Source organism: Apium graveolens, chromosome 3 (genome assembly GCF_009905375.1).
Source record: "Apium graveolens cultivar Ventura chromosome 3, ASM990537v1, whole genome shotgun sequence".
Classification (NCBI taxonomy): Eukaryota; Viridiplantae; Streptophyta; class Magnoliopsida; order Apiales; family Apiaceae; genus Apium; species Apium graveolens.
Window position 1 is genome coordinate 219,088,261 of NC_133649.1, and position 6,781 is coordinate 219,095,041.

The window sequence follows — 6,781 nt, forward strand, 5'->3', positions numbered from 1 at the left end:
ATTCGTTGACAAGAGAACACTGATCCGTAGCATGAGAACCTACATAAAGCTCACAAACCATAGCTATTTGATTAACTCCATATGTAGCCAGAGAATCAACCTTCATTGATAGCGCTTGGAGCTGGGCTGCAATAGCGGTGGCTACATCAACTTCCAGAATACCTGCTACCTTGCCTGACGTCATCCTCTGAGTTGGGTTTTGATGCTCATTTGCAGCCATCGTCTCTATAAGATTATATGCCTCAGTATAGCTTTTAGCCCATAAGGCGCCTCCAGCTGCTGCATCGAGCATGGGCCGAGATTGGGCCCCCAAACCATTATAGAAACCAGTGATCACCATCCAATCCGGCATTCCATGATGTGGACATTTTCTCAACATTTCCTTGTAGCGTTCCCAAGCCTCGCACATAGATTCTGTAGGTTGCTGCGCAAACTGAGTAAGAGCACTCCTCATAGCAGCAGTCTTTGCCATCGGATAAAACTTCACCAGAAACTTTTGCGCAAGATCTTGCCACGTAGTAATGGACCCAGCTGGTTCAGAATGTAACCAGTCTTTAGCCTTGTCCCTCAGTGAGAATGGGAAAAGCCTCAACTTGATAGCCTCATCAGTCACGCCGTTATACTTAAAAGTGCTGCAGATCTCGACAAAATTCCTTATGTGCATGTTGGGGTCTTCAGTTGCCGCTCCTCCAAAAGAAACAGAATTCTGCACCATCTGAATAGTGCCCGGCTTGATTTCAAAGGTGTTAGCTTGAATAGCCGGATGAAGGATGCTTGACTGAATGTCATCAATTTTAGGTCGAGAAAAATCCATCAGAGCTGGATCAGCTTGAACAATACGATCTCCCATGTTTACTGGTTCTTTCTGCTCAGTTCCTGAATCCGAATCCTCAAAATCTAACTTCTCCGGAATATCAAGAACTTCATCTGTCTCCTCAGCTGTATCTAAAGTCCTCTTGTGAGCACGAGAACGAGTTTGCATAAACGCTTGCTAAAGTACCTGAAACACAACCGGAAAAAATAAGTAACTACTACGTCCTAATCACTGAGTCCTAATGACCAATGATGGTAAGTACATAAAATAAACAAATACGCCGAGTCCCCGGCAGCGGCGCCAAAAACTTGTTAGGGCGAAAACACGCGCTAATATTCACGCAAGTATACGCGTTCGCAAGTAATATAGAATATTTTCTAGTTCGTTCCCTCAGAGTCTCAGACTAAATTATTGTCTAATTAAACTCACCAATGTATGATTACTTCTCAATGTTAAGATAATAACACTTAAAATTGTTGATTAAATATTAACTACAATTAACTACTTAATTAATCACTTAACTAACACTTCAATTTATCAATAATAAAACACTCATGAGATCACAACTTCATTATTACTTCCTTCTATAGCCATTGTTATTACCTTTAGCATGTGACAGTGATGATATTAATCGAATAACACGAAACTGATAAAAGCCAATTTTCATTGTACTAATACCATTCTACCAAGCATCCACAATTAAGATAGAAATTGAATAGTCATCAATTATGTTGAGTTCCTATATGTCTACAGAAATTGACAACACAACGATTTAAGCACAAGTTATTCCTTTTGATTACATAGGGCAAATAAAACTGTTAGAGTTACCCACTAATCATGTACAACGTACATGAACCTATGCTAGCATGGCAAGTTCTAAATCTCAAGATCCACCGTCGCTTCACAAGAGATTAACACCCTATCTTATATGTTCGCGACGCACATAAGACGAATACGCACAACCAATACTAGATATCATGCAATCATCACACACTAAAGTATTAAACAATTAACTAAAGAATTCCATAATAAATCCATTGCAACCCCATGATCACGATTAGCCCATAATAGCACTTATCGTCATCATGGGTTCATATGAAATCATGATAAACAAACACAAGAAAATAATAACTAAACTAATTATATTAAAACAGAGTACGTCACAAGAGTAAATAAGTTCAAAGCAAGAAAACTAGCATCCAACGTTACAACGAAACAAGAATCACAAGAAGATATGCTTCCTCTTCGTTGCGGTGTGCTAAATCGGTCTTCTTCCTTATCTCTTTCGCTTCTTGCGTAAAAACACAATCTTCTTTAATCCACACTTGTGAAAACGTCTCAAATCTACTTATATAATAGTCCCATAAAACTCAGATTACATAGAAGTGGAAACCAAACAGAAGTAGAAGTCCTAAAATAATTTGTCTTTTTTTCCGACCCTGCGCGGCCGCTCAGCATAGCTGAGCGGGCGCTCAGCTTGCTGCGCGGCCGCTCAGCAATGCTGAGCGGGCGCTCAGACCTCTACTGGAAAAAAATGATTTTGCTCCGTTTCTTCACCATAATCTGCCTGTTTCTTTCCTCTTGCAATGGTGAACACATGCCAAGGCTTATTCTTGATGATTCCTCCCCCGAAATGCAACTAAAACCCTGAAATGCATAAACACTAGAAAAACGCATCAAATACACAAAATACTTGATTTCAAGACACCAATTTAAGCCATTTTAAGACGTTCTAAGTGGTATAAAATGCCACTTATCAACAGTAGGTCAGTGGTGGACCATAGTAATGCAGCAATGATTCTGCGAGTAATGAGCTGATTACAACCATGAGAGTTGTATTGGAATGGATGTTGAGATTGAGTACCACTAATCGGGTCGTGTTGATGTATAAGTTATCTTTGATAGAAAAATTAGGTCGATTATTTACCTATTGAATATTTATTCCTTCTTATCAATAGAGAGTCGTATTACTATACGACGAAGGTTGCGGTGCAAGCATAGAATTCTAGTAACAATGATGTCTAGAATGAGATTCCAGATTCGATTTTCGATGTCGAGGGAGTTTCAAAGGTGATTGTGTATAAGCTCGAGGAAGAGCATGGGTCCATAGAACGATGGACGGAATAGCAAAAAAATATTTAGGCATGTGAAATACGATGCTATAATACTTGATGTTGAGATATATACGTATATGTTCTGTTCTCCTATGACAAACCTCTATAGTTCAGAGGTAGATTCCAAGCCAGATATTTTGTGGCAGTATATTTTTTTACATATATACAATTCTCTTCAATTCGTTATTTTCTCTTCTTTTCATTGCATGTAATCTGAGAAGAACAACCCTTCCAGAAGGGGAGGTATTGTCGAATGACTATCTATCTGTATGATAGAAGCCTAGTAGGATACCACATGTTGTTTAATTGCTTGTCAAGTACTAAAGGCTGGCCACCTTCTGTATTAACTATGCAATAGAACAAGTGTTCATGATCATAGTGATCTCTCAATAAATTCTTTTACTTTTACACGAAGGACCAAGCTTTCGAAGATGGAGGCAGCTAGAGATGAAGTGGTACCAAGTATGGTGGTATTCGGAATGGAAACACATTCGTGATACTAAGGTTGACGCATTTATTAAAAGGTTATAAAACTCTAGCGAGTAAAGGTATATCTAGAATAATATTCTGTACGGAAGATAGTAACGACTACGAACTGGAAAAGAATGAGTATTGAGAAGCAAAAGCTATAATGCTAGAAGCTATGATGAGAGTTTGTGCAATAGACTTGAAAGAATTTGGAATGGTCACTTAGCACGGATTGAGTTTTCTTACGATAATAGATCGTATGTCAGTATCGGGATATCGCCTTATGAGATCCTTGAGGGAAGACAATATTGATCTCCCTTATCTTAGGATGAAGATTGTAGAGCGCAAGATGCTCAGATCCGCAGTAGTCCAAAGGACCAAGGATATAATAGATCTAATCAGAGGACGGCTGGTAGTAGCCCAAGATGGACATAAGAAGTATGTTGATTTGACACGAAAGGACAAAGAATAGGAAGTAGGGGACCTAGTATTGTTATAGGTATTCCCTTGGAAAGGATGGATGAGGTTCAGAAAGAAAGGAAAGCTAAGCCCACGAATTGTTGGACCCTTGGATATATTAAGACGTATTGGGAAGTTAGCATATGAGCTAGCCCTACCCCCGAACATGTAGCAAATTCATAACGTGTTCCACGTATCAATGTTAAGGAAGTGTAATTCGGATGCCAGACAAATAGGGGCATATGAGCGCATAGACATGCAACCAGACGTAACCTGTATGGAGCAACCAGGAAGGATTATAGATTGAAAAGGAACAAGTGCTTAGGAGAAAGGTTATCGTGCTAGTTAGGGTGTTATGGCAGAACCACAATGTGGGAAAATTTACTTGAGAGTTAGAAAGTGTAATGCTAAGAGAGCATCCCAATTCATTTTCTATCCGATTCCGGGACGGAATCCTTTTAAGGAGGGGAGACTGTAATAACCCCAATTTTTGGAATTTTTGAAACATGGATGAATAGTAACTTTTGCTGATGATGCTGATTAAGGAAAATTATCAGACCACGCTATATAGGAGTACTGTTATGGAAATTCTAAGATCGTATTAGTATTCTATAAAGTAAATAAGTGTATGTAAAGATCGTCAGAATCCAAATTCAAACACTTTGATTTTTCCCAAAAATCCACCAGATACCGAAAGAATTGAGTATAAGGTAACATGATTAAAAGGATTTAAATTCAAGGATTATAAGAGAGGATCATAAAAGGAATATAATGTATTGAGAAAGGTTAAGGGAACCCAGGTAATAAGATCCCGGGTATGATCCCTCAAACGATAAACGAGAACGAAAGTTAAGCGAACCGTATAACAGATCAGCGGTCATTAGCCAAGTAATTAGGAGTTAATCAAAGAGTTAGTGGATGATGATGTCATCACACCAACAAGAAGAGGACAAGTGTGGGAAGATGACATGGGAGGATGACATAAGCATGACCAAAAGGGAAGGAAGTGTTGGTTGATTATAAACCACACAAATTTCACCATGGTTAAAAGGTAATTAATCAAACCAAAAGCAAAACAACCAAGCCAAGGCAAAACAAATCACAAAACACAAATTAGAAGTTGACTTTTGCTTTCCAAGAACAAAAGCTCTCGACCAAAACCAGAGCAGCAACTTCAAACTACCATATCTCCTTAAATACTCACTCAAATTGTATGTTCTATAGCTCTTTGGAAAGGTATTGAGATGGCCTACAACTCTTGTTCACAAGTCTCGTCCAAATAAGCATGGTAAGCCCCTCGTTTTGACAGTTCTTTCAATATGACTTTTAGAAACTTCAAAACCTAACTTTGTGTTCATGATTTCTTTGGAAAGATCAAGCTTGTAGGAGGCTCCTTAAGACTTCCTAGCTACTCTAATCACTCCAAGGAAGGTATAAAACCTCATACCCTAGCTTTAATTTTGAGTATTTAGGAGTGGTTTTGATTGTTATAGTTTATGAGAAGCATGATTTTTGGTTGTTTAAAGTTTGGTTGAGTTTGTAGAGAGTTTGATTGTTAAATCTTGATTAAATAGTTAATGAACTTAAGTAAGCTCTTAGTTCATGATTGAGAAGTAATATAAAGTGGAAATCTTGAGTTGTTGGGGCTGTTTTAGTAGTGTATAGATGAAGTTTGGTTGTAACAATGATTGTGGGTTGAATGTGGATTGATTTGGAGTTGTACAAGTTTGGGAAATCGCGTAAACATAGACGTCGTAATGTCCGATTTACCCTAGACTACTTTTGTTCTTAACATCAGGACCCGTCAACTCACTGTTAGGTTTTGACCATTGCCATGATTAGATAGTTCATGTTACGAGCTTCGTTTTGATATGTGGTTCGTTTGAATCCGATGTACGGTTTAGGAGAAACGACCGTTTTAAGTAACGGCGTTTCGTGAACGAACCATTACCCCTTGTCTTACTTTGAAACATTGGTTAATGACCTTAAATGACTAACTGGGGTATGAAACATTTATGTAAAGTGGATTAGGCAGTTGGTAAGGTACTCGCGAAAGAATCGACTTAAAACTCTTAATGGTTAATTTATTAAAAATGGTGGAGCCGAGTGTACTCGAGCGACTTAAGAGAATCATTAAGCACAAAGCAAGCGTTAGAGTCTAATTGGTTAAAGTATAGATTCATAAGCGACTATGGTTTAATTCCAACTTATATGTGGTTTATAGGTTACCAGACTCATCCCAGGACTTTTACCACCCTCAATCGCTCAGGCAAGTTTTCTACCCGTTATACTGTTGTTGTGATGTACATATATGTATATGCATTATCATGTGATAAGTGCATGATTGTTATTAGCAAATCTTGCGATATATTGGAGCATGCTGATATGGTATATATGCATGTCTGTTTCGTAATCTTGATATCAAATTGTTGATTCAAATGCTTATAAACTGCATAATACCTATGCTAGAGATAAGCAGTAGTTGCGTATACCCTTAGTATAGGGGACCCAAAGGTGAACATTTTTCTAAACCGGGAGTCGATGTTCCCGAGTATAATATATATATTTTTATATATATATGGTTATAGTTTTCAAAACTATTAATCGAATAAGGTTTATTCGATAACTTTATTTTTATTTTATTTAATGAATATTAGTTGAATATTCATTCGAGGACTTATGACTCCGTTTATTTTATTTAATGAATATTATTTTGAATATTCATTCGAGGACTTATGACTCCGCTTATTTATTAAATTATATTCTTTATTTTATTAAAGAATAGTGTTTCAATAATCAAACTTATTTTCGATTATTCAAATAAAGATCGTACTTTCGTATAAGTATATCTTTGGTTATTTATTATTCATTTCAAGTATGAGTTTTAAAACTTCTACTTCAAATTATTTATATAGAGATTATCCTT

The 6,781-nt window shown here is 37.2% G+C and overlaps 1 non-coding gene across 1 annotated transcript; it reads left to right on the top strand.

The window, feature by feature from the left end:
* The first annotated feature begins 350 nt into the window (after positions 1-350).
* Positions 351-457, top strand: LOC141715706 (small nucleolar RNA R71). Its single transcript, XR_012572458.1, has one exon. It is a non-coding gene; the product is annotated as a small nucleolar RNA R71 (small nucleolar RNA).
* The last annotated feature ends 6,324 nt before the right edge of the window (positions 458-6,781 follow it).